General features: G+C 38.1%; 1 protein-coding gene across 9 annotated transcripts in view; it reads right to left on the reverse strand.

Moving 5' to 3' along the window:
- The window catches only part of LOC107072214 (uncharacterized), a 198,905-nt gene that overhangs the window by 151,359 nt on the left and 32,602 nt on the right, over positions 1-14,944 (reverse strand). The window contains exon 1 of one of the 9 annotated variants that reach the window (XM_089175211.1): positions 10,447-10,602. The exons of 7 other annotated variants lie outside the window; for them this stretch is intronic. The gene's annotated coding sequence lies outside the window, so the exon portion shown is untranslated. Of the gene's footprint in view, positions 1-10,446; positions 10,603-14,944 lie in introns of those variants that run through there. One more of the 9 variants, XM_015331966.2, reaches the window with a different exon arrangement.

Genomic DNA, 14,944 nt, shown 5'->3' on the forward strand with positions numbered 1-14,944 from the left:
TGTTTATACAAGTATTACATGTTTCAACTAACAAATGTTCTAAGGGAATATAGAAACAAATGTTGCAAATTCATTTGGAAGATAATTATTAATACATATCAAGGGGAAACTTTGACTTGGATTCACTATGACTTCGACTTTTCAAGCTGCTCCAAATTGAATAACCGTGAGAAAACGGCTTGCAATCGGTATAATAGGATTATCAACGGCAGGTCTTCGAAATGTTATTCGACTCGATTAGTTTGGGATTAGAGCTTATAATCCTGCGACGTCTCCAATGGCCTAACGAAAGGGAAGATCAGCACGTAACAGTCTTCGTAGATCAATCATGATATTTACATATATATATATATATATATATATATATATATATGTGCAGTTGAATACATGCATAAGTCATTCCATAATTATAATGAATTTTTGTATGTAATCGTAAAGAAATTAGGGATAATAGCGATTAATCCAATTCACTTTTGTAACAATGTACATATCAAAGGCGTGTCCCATGAGAGACACGTTTAACGCGACCCTTAGAGGCTCGTTACCAGCACAGTACTACCGGTAGAGAATCGGTATTGGGAGCCCCCACCTTGGAATCCCCTACCACATTTAGCTATTGTACCGACTGTAATGCACGTTCCCTTTACTCCGTAGCATTCGCTAAGAGATAAGGATACTAGATGGGACATAGAGACAGAAACGCACGCCTAATCGCACATAGGAACAATGGACTCGCATCGTCATCACAGCGTGCGACTATTGCAGAAATTGCTGTGGCAAGCGGGGCCGATTGAAGATTCGATAACGATTCGGGGATGTGCGGAGAGGGTGAATGAGGGTGAATGAGGGTGAACGAACTATCCTTCCCTGCCTTCCTGACGTCTCAAGCATCGACGCGCGCTAATTAGGCGACTCGATGGTACTCCAGGACGAAAAGCGGCATTAACGAGTCTCATCGATTTACCACCAGCGACGTTCACTTTCTATTTTTCTCTCTCTCTCTCTCTCTCTCTCTCTCTCTCTTTCATCATTCAAGAGATTTTGGCTGGAACCCACTACCAATAATTCAATTTTCGATAATCAGAATGACTCGTAAAAATGAAAACTATCGTTCACGATTGAATCCGATTGGAAAATGAAGAAATAAAGTAACGAAAATGTGCGTAAAATTTCTTTGAGATATCGACGATTTGAAAAATGACATTGAAAAATATTGAAATGATCGTTTTATAACTCCTTTGGGTTATTATATCATGTAGAATATGCATGGGTGAATAATTATTTACCACGTAGTCTTCGTTATTTTGTCGACGATTTTGAACGTCGAATAGAAAGCATACTCATACACTTTGCACCGAATCTCTTCTGGGGCAAGTTAGCCTTTTAGAAAGGGCAAACGACACCCCTGTTGGTAGTAATAATAATTGTCGCACGGCGAAAGGGGTGGTCGGCCTGCTCGACTGTTTGGATATCCAGCTTGCCGTTATTAATGGGGAACGAAACAATTTCGTAACGCAACCCGGCTTATTATAATCCTCGCTTTATATATATCTTCGCGCCATTTCATCCCCTTTGCCTCTCCTACGATAAACACGCACCCATTCGCATTGTGTCTCTTTTTCTGTCTCTCTTTCTATGATGTCCCTCTTATTTTATACGTCACGGATACAACTACTTGTACGATAACATTCACCCTTTAATACTAAGGATTATTACAGCTTGTTTGTCTTGAAAATCAATGGGTCATCTTCCTGGGAAAGCCAAGTTCCTTTTGTTATTTTTCCCTTGATATTTTTACAATACTTTTTCATATAGCTACACGTTACTATCGTATGTACTTCTTTCGAATCATTAATAAGGACAATATTTTCTTAATAAAACAAAGCGAAAGGTATTAGCCGAATAATAAAAAATACAAAAATATTGTTTCGATGATTTTCATTTATCGTATTGAAGAGAAAGAAGAGAAAGAGAGGAAAGCTCTTGATGCTTGCAACTTCGTTCAATGTACCAAAGCTAGGGGAGGAAAGGGAATCATTAATTATAGATATTAAAGGTTGCCGCGGGCGGATGCGTCTGTTTTCCATCTCTCTCTCTCTCTCTCTCTCTCTCTCTCGCTCTCGCTCTCGCTCTCGCCCTCTCTTTCCATGCTCACAGAAAATTAGTTCGGTCCAAATGACAGAGGTTCTTTTCCGAGTCAGCGAACTGATAAATGTGGCTTCCTAGTGCAGAAAGTACGCTCAAAAATGTATTCATCCCATTAATTTAATTAACTCTAGGTCTAACCTGATATCGACTTAAATTTTCTAACGGAAAATAAGTGGAAGTCGTCGATTCGTCGATAGGTTAGAAGAGTCACGTGCAATCTGCTTTTGATATTCACGTTGAAACTCTTCTCTACCACTATTACTTGTCATTCTATTCTTCTTCGATTACGTTGGCCGTTCGAGTAGATTAATCGATCAAACTATTCAAAAGATATTATTACCTTATCATCGACCTTGATTCTATTTAATAGAGAGTTATTTCATCGTCTTTTTGATTAAAAAGTAAGGAGAAATAATAATTACAATGGTTCATTTCTATAATACTTATGTGAGATATGATAAAATGGAGAATTTTGTTTGATTAACTAGCGAAGATGTCCGTAGTAGTTAGTTTAAAGAAGCTCCAGAACAATATAATCGATATCCTCGCCAAACTTCCTTCAGACTGTTTACGGAGTATACATAAAGGTCAGATTAGAATTGGAAAGTAGACCGGGTCGAAGAGAGTAGGAAGCCAATAGAAGGCAAGCCAAGGTGCCGGTTAGCTGAATCCGCGAAGAACTTGCTAAAAGATTCGAGAACTCGGTTGAGGTTGCTTAGAAACTTGTAAGACGCAGACTCGATGAAAAACATTTGCTTCTTAATTTGGAAGCTTATTGGTAAGTGAATAAATACAAATTAAATAAGGAAAAATGATAAAAGATAAAGTGACTTTGGCTTAGCAGGGTGTTTAGCAAGGGCCTCGTTGCAAGCTACCATCATTGGTAGAAGCTGCGCTCGATTATACGGAAGGCCTCGAGGGAAAAGAGAAGAGATGGAGACCGATCTAAAGCTGTACATTTTCCAAACGTATCTCGAACACCCTGGTTCCAACATCAAATCCCACGGGATAAAACGAAGTCTCTGCTGCGGCCGGCACTATCTCTCTCTCTCTCTCTCTCTCTCTCTCTCTCTCTCCCTGGGCCCTTGCTTTTCGAGCAACCGGTACACGTACGTGCGGCCAGCGGCAAGTGGTTCCTCCTGGTTGCGGGAAGAACAGCAGACCAGGCCGGTGGCGTCGACCTTTGTACCTTAGAAGCAACACATCCAAGTAACAGTAGAAGCACACCTTGGCAAGTCCTTTCGCGCGTAACGCTAGACACCCCTAACATCCACGAACAAACGCCCGGGGCTCGTTGCTTCCTGAATACTTTATTTGGCCGCCACTACCGTCGCCTTCCAACCACTCCTTCTTCTTCTTTTTCTTTTTCTTTTTCCACTTTCGTCTTACCACCTTGTGATCTTCCCTTATACACTTTTCTCTCTTTCTATTTCTCTTTCTCTTTCTTTGTCTGTCTCATTTTCCCTCCAACGAGTTTCCACAACCTTTGATGCCTCTTTTCTCGTTTTCCTCTCCTTTTCCTCACCTTTTTCTCATTTCACCCAACGCCGTGCTTTTCTCGTTACACTTGTACGTACACATCTCACCTGTTGTCCTCTTTCCGTTCCTATCTTCTATCCTTCTTTTTAACAGACACTACGTCTCTGTTCATTCTTTAAACATGGAAATGCCGTTCCACCTTTCGATGACGTCGTACTTTTTTTATCCCTTCGTCTTTCTTATCCACAGCTATACTAAATGTTCGTTCCGTCTTCTTTCTTTCTTTCTTTTTATACAAAGACGAAAAAGAAACGTAGCTTCCTTTTATTCCGTTCTTCTCTCTTACTCTATTACTAGCCGTTTTTCTTTCTTTATCTGCCTCTCTCTTTCTCTCTTTCCATGACATCTCCGAACCCCTAAAAGCTCGATGTTTCATCCTTCTTTTATCCAACGTATAAAACTCCGGCAACCTTCTCCACCTACAAACTTTTCTGCCTACCTATCTATCTACCCTTCTTTAATCGCACGAATTTATCTCCGTTAGGACGTACCAGGAAGAATTCTATACCGTTTCCATCTATCCTTTGCACCTTGGATCGCGAACATCGGCGAATCTTTCTAAGCTTTTCTACCTAGTCGTAAATAACGTACGCACGCACGCACGCACGCACGCACGAACGCACGCACGTTTGAACGCACGAACGCACGAACGCACGTAAGCGTATTTTCTATCCTCGCGAAATGTCGAGCCAACTATCGATCCTCCTACGCTCTTCTCGTGATAATCTTCTTAGCTTTACAACCACCACGATTCACTTTAATTATTCGCGAGATAAATCGAGCCTTCGCCAAAAGGATTCCAACTCATTTTTATTTTCTTCCTTTTCCTCTTCTTCTATTACTCTTTCTCTAGCTTGCTTTATTTCGGAACTTTGGAAAACTCACCGCAGGGAGTTCTCCTAACCATCGGTGGATGAACGTGCCGTTAAACGTTTCCGTTTATATACGAACTTTCACAAGAAAAAAGACTTCACGTCATTATCTCCCTTTTCTTCTTCTTTTCTTTCCAATTTTTCCTTTACACTCACATACGTACTCACTTACGTACGTTGGAAGTAAGTAAAATTTTCCAATTTCATTGCAAAATATATAGTATTGAAATTTTCCGATAAACTCTCCTTCGCTATGATTTATAATAATAATAATAATAATAATAATAATAATGATAATAATAATATGTTGAGCGTAGTTGTAGTATCAATTACTAGGGCTAGAGGGGACTAGAAACCGTACGGAAATACTTTAACGAGAGGACCGATCGTCCCTCGTGGCCAAACGTCCGAAATATCGATTATGCGAAAGCGTAGCCCTGGAGCAGAGGCTATTTGTATGCGCGGAGTACCACAGGATTAGAGAGTCTTGGGTAAGGTAGGTGTAGATACTAGATGGAATGTTAGACCGCAGAGAGACTTGGACGACGATAGAGAAAACTATTGAAAAACCGGATATATTTTATCGGATGTTTTTGGCCCTTATCAAAAATACAAAATGCCAAAGTAATTTATAGAAAAAAAAAAATTACATAAATATTGCTTGACCAATGATTCATTTTTTTTTATTTTTCTCATAAATATCCTGGTTCTCCCAATTTATGTAGCAAGTGGAAAGTTTGGACAGGCAGTATATATTCTTATTCTTCCGCAAATACATATAGTATATTTGTAGGCGTATCGAATATAAAGTTTGAATATATCGTGGAGAGATATTGTTATTTCTCAACGAATCGTTGTAATTTCGTTAGTCGAACGAAGCATCGAAAGTGCTCGGTGGAAAACGTGAGAGCTTGCAAGCTTGTACAGGACGAAATGAGATTACGTAGGATGCATATCGTCCCCCTTTGGCTTAACCACTGGAGTTCTTCGTTAATTTTGCATGAACCTTTCGTGGGACAATGCCGAGGTGATAGATAGATAGATAGAGAGAGAGAGAGTATGGCGCGAAACGCGTACATTTCCGGAACCTAAATCCTCGACAAGGACGATCGGTGATTTCATAGGGAATTAATCGAACGGCGGGGGGTAAATTCGTGTGCGCTGGTATTAAAGGATTTCCCAACGGTTGCTGATAATTCGATTGTACTCCCTACTTCTCTCTCTCTCTCTCTCTCTCTCGCTCTCTACACGTATACAACAACGCCTATTCGATGCTATTTCGAACGAAACGCCTGTACGAAATGAATCACATCCGTGCTAGGATTCTACTCTCTCTCTCTCTCTCTGGTTACTGGAGCACGGCGAAAACAATAAAGCCCGTCGAAGATTTTGAAATATGACGTAGGAAAGTTAATAACTTGGATTTCTATCTGCGCTATAACATTCTCTTTCCAAATTTTCCCACGAAATGAGAATCAAATGTCGAGGTGAAACTTTCTTATCGAATTTTCTCCATTAATTTAATAAACATCTGGAATTATATATAAGACTATCATCCGTTTACGAAATAATAAAAATAAACCGACGACGAACTTTTGGTTTTTTTGTTTTTCATTCATTTTCATCTATCATTAAAGTCACAAATATTATCGTATCAGAAATGATATAAAAGCACAGAGAAATGAAGAAAAAGGAAGATGAAATTTACATTCGTTTCATGTCTCGCTTCGATTTCCTCATTTTGACCAGGAAAACGGCAAGTTCGTTTCCGTTGATTCATTAAGTCGATTAAACGAACCGAATATTCGAGAGAGAAACCTAGTTTCAATGGAACATGAAAATTTTCTCCACTATAACTTTTGATACAGATTTTACTCCGAGAGTTGTAATGTAAAGCAATCCGAAGAAAGTCGAACGAGCAACTAAATCTTACGGATTAAAGTTGTCGAGGAGGGAGAGAACTGATAAAACCGCTTACACGTTTTAGACCAACAAAACTTACCCTTTCATTTCCGATCATGGAACAATCGATAATCGTTAAGTAAAACACTCATACTGTATTCCATCTTAATTATAATATTTATTAATTAACGAGAGAGCACGAGGTATCTAAAGTCACTTATTATAATTTATAAATAAATATATGTATAAAGTCTAAATGAAAGGATCACGGTGATCCTTTTATCTCATTCATCTCGAAATAAATGGAATACTTAAAGGAGAGTATTCTGCAAAGAGATTGGTCGTCTCCAAGAGAGGAAATTAATTAGCGATCGAAGACGAGCCCCGCTTTGTAAAAAAAGAAAAGAAAAGAAAAGAAAAGAAAAAATCTATTGAAAATGGGGATAGACGGCGGGCGGGCATGCGTTCGTTCGGGCGTTTTCGTAGAGATAACAAAAGCAAAGTGAACTGGAATATCGTCGAATGTAAAAACGGGGCCCTCTTTATTTTCTTCTCTCTCCGTTCGATATTCGAACGTGTCGGTGCGCGATTCCCACGGGATAAGACGATTACCGTCTATTTTTTCAGCTAAATTTATGCCATCAACGAGCAGCCGTCGCTCTCTCGGCGACAATATTATCGTTACCCTGCTGGAAAAAGCAATTATCGACCTTGCGACTTTTGCGTGGCAAAACGAAGCGCGACGGAGCACAAAGAGCACGAAATTCATTACGGATTTTCGGCATAATCCAACGAGAAACGACTTAATACCGCCTATCCGAAACGCTTGTGCGAATTTAAGGACGAATGCGTCGACCATTCGGGGATAAAACCATTTTATTCCTTCCTAGTTTTTCTTTCAAGATCCCGCAACCGATCAACACGATAGAATAGGTCATTTTTGATATACAATAAATACATAAATATTATAGTAAGAAAAAACAATCGGTGACCCCGTCTAAATAAGAGGAAAAAAAAAAAAAAAAGAAGAAGCCGTGCCCAAGAGGAATATCCGAAGGCACTCGCGTAATAGGCTTAAGTTATTAAAGGGTAGTGGTAAGAGAAAATATACGGGGTCTCGACAGGTGCGAGCACCGCGAATTGTCGCTCTCTTGCAGCCGTACAACCTACAAAACTTATTCTTTATTCAGTGAATTTGGCTTTTAACCTCACGACGTACAAGAACAAATAGAACTAATAGAAAAATACAAAAAGAGAAAGAAACTTGGCTTCCTCGGTCACCGCTCGGTTTAACACGATAATTCGAGCGATAACAATGTTCATTTATATGCATCGTTGCATCAAAATTTGAACTCGACAGTCGTGGCAACATGAATATTATTTTCTAATTGTAAGTTATGAAGACCGACCGAATGCGTTCGAGACGAGTTCGATTTTTCGTCAATGAAATGGCCGATCATTCTATTGAGTCGGTCACCTTTTGACGCGTACAAATAAAAAGAAAATAAAAGAAGGGGAGTTACAACAATTGATACCGATCGATCGATAATCATTTTTATTATTATTTCCATTTAAAATACAGGTAAGCAAAAAAAAAAAAGAAAAAAGAACGCGCACGCGCATACGAATTAATATTATGTTATCGGTGTTCGGGAATTCAAATTCGACGAGCGCATTCCAATCGAATGAAATGTAATTCTCGGAGATATAGCAATCAGCGCTAATGGCATTGAATTCGCGCGTTGAGATCGCCGTATGGTGAAATAAAAAGAGTAAATAAAAAACGAGCTCGGAATACATAAAACTAAAGAGAGAGAGAGAGAGAGAGAGAGAGAAAGAAAGAAAAAAAATAATAAAAAATAAAAATAGCACCCATACTATAGGGTATGCTATACCGTAAGAGAGGATCGATCGAGGCAATCATATTCGACGAACAAACATCTCGATGCGGTTGACCGTTTAATTACTTTTTCACGGTTTTTTACATTCTAGCAAAAAATTACTCGCGGCCGTTCGTCATCGTTTCGAAAACGTATTCGGCTAGGTGTGGCTGCTCCCGCAACTGTATGAACAATTTTCCGCGATACCAACGGATTACGTTTTCACGATTCGTCCTTTCACGGAAGCGCTCCCGAGCTTTCTATAAACCTGCGGTTATCGAACCCTTCTTTCAAAAAACCTTTCTATTCGCAGCGTAAAGTTAACCTTATTAAAACAACAAAACTACCAAGACCAAAAAAGAATGCAATAATACGTTTATCGACGGCCATTAAAAGACCATTAAAAAGAATATACGCGGGGTATATAAATATAAATAAAATAGAAAAGTTTCCGTCTCCTTTCGAATACCTTTAAACAAAGTCATTCAATAATTTATAAAAATAATATAAGTATATAAATGAAAATAATTAAATATCTCTTTGTCATTCCTAATGAATGATATCAGAAAAGTTATTTGGAGAAAAAATTATTTGTTTCTCAACCTAATATTTTTATCTATCCGAGCATTCAACAAATTTTTCCCAATTCATTGTTCGTCTCCTCATGGAAAAAATCCCCACGATATTTGAGTGTTTCTATTGAAATGTTCTATCCTCTCCAAGTAGAATGATTTTGGAAAGAGACACGAGTAGACACAAGCAGGAATAAATAGCTTTTAAGAATATTAATATCGACATCTATCGAAAATCGCTACATACCTAACGATCCAATCTATAATATAGATATAGGGGGAGTACCATTTATATAATAATACAGAAGAGATATCTATCGTACGTCATTTCCCGCATTTCCTACGCTAAAATCAAACGATGGAAATCGAGTTATGCCGAAACGAAGTTCCCTCGCTACTACCCTCTTTTCCGATAGGATCGCGGCAAGTGATCAAGACTGATCGACGTTTCCTATAACCACTGTGGGAAAAGCAGATATCCAATAAAAGACAGCGTTCATCGTGTTTAGACAAAGATAATCGTGTCTACTCAAAGATAAAAGTCGAAGCGCCGCGACTGTATTTGCAAAATGAACATTTACAAAGACGATTAATTTCACATGAAAATCATTAGAATTTGTAGTAGTCTTACTTTCTTATAAGAAAACGTTCGTTGAAAAAGGACTTTGGCCGAAATTCAGAAATCGAGAGCTTCGACATATAATATATTATATATACGTATATACGTATATCCATGTAACTCTCAATCATAATATATTTCCTTTTTCGGTAAAGCCAGGCGAGAAAATGGGATACTCCGAGGACGGATTTTTGGCCCGCTTGACCCCGTATTTTTGCCGAAATTGCTATTTCCGCCGTGCCGGTCTACGCGTATTTCACTCGCGATCATCCTTATTTCTCCTATAATCAAATAGATAATAAAATAGATCTTTTCTCTCTCGCATACTTTTTCTCTTTTCGATATGCGATAAGACAGAACTCGTTCGGCTATCATCGAGTCCTGTTGGCACGATAAAGAAAACAACAGAAATTCCATGTAATACATTATACTTGAAAAGAATCGAATGTCAAGAGAGAGGATTATTTTTAGTGAAAATTAAAAATCGACACTGGGGGGTTGTGACACAAGACGGATCGGCTAAAGGGTTGACAAGAGAAAAGGAAGAAGAAAGTGAAGAGGGTGCTGAATGTGTGTCGGTTAGGATGGATGCTGGTAAAAGGGTGGAAGACTCGAGAAGGTAGAGGGTCAATGAAAGAACGTAGTAAGCAAGGGAGCCGAAACGCGGGATATCATATGAGTGGAATGTGCTTTACGACCTCATTTTTCACAAGATCACCTTTCGCAGGTTCCTTTACACTATTTGAAGAAGCAACTTTGGGTGTTTTTATTGTCTCAATTGCTTACTTCGTCTAGTCCCCATGTATTTGCATACTGCAGGATCGTTCACTTGATTTTTCACGAAGGCTCTTCGATCTTCGAACAGAAATTTAAAGCTTTTCCATGCGAACTTAAAAGCATCATATTTTACGTACTCCCGTTCGTTCTACGCCGTTTGCTCTTTCTCCATTCCACCCACTCGGTCTCCTTTGTTACTCGAGAGGACGACTCAAACAGCTTGGAAGATTTGCTGGACTCTCTCTCCCCTCGTTTTCTTTTTCTTCTTTCATCTTTCTCACGCCCCCATTCCCATCCTTTTTCTAGACCCTCTTCATCTTGTGCGTAGATACGCACACGTGGAAGTACGTACACATACATCCACTCGACTCGTTAGGTATAATACTTTTTTTATATCCAATGGTAGATTCATCTAGGACAAAGCAGAAAGCTATAAGACATTTTTAGGGTTAGTTAGGATTTACCTAAATCCTTCTCACCCCGTTACACGCTATCTTTTATTTTCCAATCTTTTCTTGCTGGCCGAAAATGTGGGAAAAATGCTTTATACTCTTTGCCGTCGAGAATTGTTTAGAATTGCTAATGGTGCTCGGTTAACCTCGACCTACTACGAAAACGAAAAAGCTAGATACAAAGGAGGAAAGAAATAAGAAAAAAGAAAAAAAGAAAAAAGAAAAAAAGAAAAAGATGTTTTAGCGTCGAGAATCGTAGAAGATTTATCGATACGCCATATTGGCTCCTTTTCACTTACGCTCGCGAACATGATATCTAACCCGAGCTTGCATAATTTAAAGGATTCCTATATATGTATATATGCAAGAAAGGTAGGAATGAAATATAGTGGAACGTTTCGGAACGCATCGTACCAATACGATTTCTCGATTGGGAGATGCTGCTTCTTGCTAAAGTCACTCACTGAAAATGTCTTCGAGGCTAACTAAAGTTTCAACCAAAGCTTCAACCAAAGCTCCATTTATTTCAAATATTTGTAATTTAAGAATTATTGACGGTATCGTTAACGTTTCTTGTCAATTGTCGATAGTCTTTTTCTTTTATGAAAAATTGTAAAAGACCCTAGACGGACGTATTGATTTATGCGAAATTGGCTCGACAGTCGACGCGTTAAAAAGCATGCGAGAAAGAGATAGAGAGGACGGTCTGAGATATAAGAAATAATAAACGAGACCATTAAGCCTGTGAACTTTCCTCGTCCACGAGGGTAGAAGAAAACGAGGCGAAAGAACAAAAGCTTGCTTTCCCTGAGCTTGCACTCTTTACATCCCATACTCTTTATATTTTCATGCTACACTTTCTCTCCCTTTTTCTTTCTTTTCACTTTTCTCCATATATCTCTTTCTCTATCCTTCTTGTCGTCAACTTTAAACGTATAAACAATATATCGTTACGTGAAGTCCCATTTCGTAAAAAGTAGACCTTAAAAAAGAAAAAATGACGTTAGCAGTAGGAAGGAAGAAGTCGAGACGTTTTCAAACGTTGCCTCTTTCGTTCTCTTGAGAAACAGCCGTCAGTAGTACGTACTTACAATAGTCTCAGACACTTCAAAATACCTAACGAGAATAAAAATACTTTGACGTAGCTAGAGAGTTGACTTTAACGAAAAATTGTCAAGTTTCTCGGCTGAAAGTTTACAGCCAGTTCTTTTCAACTCGACAATCAAATTCCAATCAAATGCTGAAATATTTCCTATCCTTAGTATTTAAGAGATATACTTGCAATTTACCGCCAGTGAAATTCTACAGATTTGTATAAACTAGCGATATGCTTTTGCACGACATCTGTTAAAAGCACTATTTCATTCGTTTGAATTGTATGAATTTATGTAGGGCAAAAATATGGCAAGTTTTACACACCTGTTTATTGTCAATTGTAAGAATTTATAAAGGGCAATGATATTCTCTTACTTGGCACCTGTTAAATGCACATGCATTCTCGAAAAATATATGTAGGTCAGAGAGATACTACTCTCTAATATAAGATGCACATTTTCAAAGGGATATGAAACATAGTAAGGATCGACTAAACAATCCGACCAACTGTGCGTTACATTCTCTACAATTTCTTACAGTAGTAAGCATATCTAAAAAAAACATATTTCAATATTATTTTACTCTTCTTTTTTGCTTCTTTTTTGCTTCTTTTTTGCTTCTTTTTTGTTCTCGTCAAAAGAAAAAGCAGCCATCTCGTGACAGGGAAAAATTCCGCTAAAGTCTAACGTGACACTTTATGCTCGGTAAGCAGATCGGTGGATGAGAAAATTGGTCCAATATTCCGATCAGAAGTTTCCACGTCTTCCAAAACGAAGCTTCTAAACGTTCCATTTACGAATTTTATAAAAAAACCGTTAGAATCGTTCGTCCAAAAAATAATTTCACAGCTAACTGGATAAACGTATATTAGTTTATCGATTTAATAAACTATTTCATTTGTATCTTGCATTATGTATAATAAAAAAAAAAAAAAAATAATAAAATGACAAAAAGATAGAGAATCGCATATTTTCGACAATACGTACATACAAAAATGTAGAGGAAAATTTTCCAACGAATATTCGTGAACTTTCGACGATGCGAGAAAAATCGTGTACAGGTAGGATATAAATTCAATATAAACCGTTGTGTCCGATAAACGCGAAAAAAAGAGAGAGAGAGAGGGAAAAGAAGAAAAAAAAATAAAAATTCGAACATATCGGTCGTAACATTCGCGTATACCTTTGAAAGCTTTCACAACGTGACTCTGCAATTTTTCTGGCATATTTTAACGAACGATTTGCGCCCCTTGAAACTCGCCTTTGCTCCTTCTCTCGCTACTCTTTTCTACCTTTCGCGGATTTCCGTCCTTCAAGCGTCAACGATTTATCCGTATTTCAAAGAGTCCCTTCCGGGCTCTCGATAGCTTTCAAAAGAACCATTATCGAGACGCCCAAGCTCTCCTCGAATTATCCTATATCTTGGAGAATCGGCTACCCTCATCCAACTTGCACTTCGACTCTCAAACCATTCCATTTTTTCCATCAAATGAGACAACTAAAACCATTTGCAGATCGCTTAGAACGAAGTCTCGATAATTGCAATTTCTTTTACTTTTCAAAACTTATCGAATGAAACTATATTTATGAATAATGAAACAAAGTTTATGATCTCAAACGAAAACTCTCTAATTTATCTTGATCGATTGGAAGCCAAAAAATATGCATTACTATATAAAACATTTCAAAGTGCATTCTATGTGTCGCGTGTACCGAATATATCCACCATCACAAGGGTGTTTGGTCGAGCATGAATTTAAGGGAACATTGAAAAGAGGGTGATCATGATTTTTCTTCGTTTTATTATTCATTTACTACCTACAAGAATAAAAAAGCGAATAACAAAGACAAACAGTTTTAAATGCAATAATACTATTAGACGAATAAGTGAAATTTGTTAACCTTTCGTAATAGGTTGCGATTTCAGTCCGATTGCTTGGAATTCCTTTGAATACGCGTTTCATTGTCGATGCAAGTCGATTTAACTCTTTTATCGGAAAGATCTCAAGGAAAGGGGGAGAGAGAGAGAGAGAGAGAGAGAAGGAGTTTTAACAAAGTAAAACTTTGTTCGAACTTACATTAGTATTTCGGAAAACGTTGGCAAATCTGTGTGAAGTCGAATTAAAAGAGTAAGATGAAAAGAAGAAAAAAAGACAATAGTATCGAGTTTGGATAGAAATGCTAATGGCGTTTCATATTTCATCGAGAACTTTAGAATCGAAGTAACGGCGTAAATTTTCATCGTATACAGTAACATCGAGAGAAGTTAGAATGTCCAAAAGTGTAATACTTTATGTTAATTGTACGCAAAGAACAATATCGATGATAGTGTCGCTGCTGTTACATTATAACGGTTCAGGATAGATAATGGATGTTTAACGAGGGAGCCCGCAGCGGTAATAATTATATCTAGGTCAATGAACAATAAACGTTAGCCTGGATGACCTCGGTCGGAATGTGCGTGCCCTGGCACTTCGTTCTATCTCCTCCTCATCGAAAAACGACTAATTAACGAGCCGTTAAACGCTCTCGACCCTATTACGCGTGTCCTTGTTTCGACGCAACCCTGAATGAGAATCGTGTCTACCTAACTACTTCCCGCTTAAACGGGAATTCTGAACAAAAGGGAAAGAAAGTGCACGTAAGTATACAGTGCCATTATGCGAAATACTACTGCATGTTTTGCTAAAACGTATGCAACATATTGTTGCAAAATGATATTTTCCCACTTTTGATATGACTGAAGATGGGAATAGTTACATAAAAGAGATATCGTCGGGGGTGATGTAAAGTTGGTGATATCTCAAGAATATCCGAGGTATATCCGGTCGTCCAATATTTACCGTAGAGATGAAGAAAGGAACCAACCAAAAGGGGTAAACGTCTTCTCTCGTTTTCGTCAAGGCAACATCTCCTTTCAAGGAGAATTCCTTACTCTAAAGGTACGAGCATTTAATCCGATCTTACACGAATTTAGATGAAATTTCTTGCCACGTTTACGACGATCGACGATTCGTATCTTCCTAAGAGCCGAAATAGAAATTAAATAGAAATGGAATAGAAATGGAATAGAAATGGAATAGAAATGA

Source organism: Polistes dominula, unplaced genomic scaffold (assembly GCF_049000335.1).
Source record: "Polistes dominula isolate Pdom_NZ unplaced genomic scaffold, Pdom_raw_medaka contig_82, whole genome shotgun sequence".
Classification (NCBI taxonomy): domain Eukaryota; kingdom Metazoa; phylum Arthropoda; class Insecta; order Hymenoptera; family Vespidae; genus Polistes; species Polistes dominula.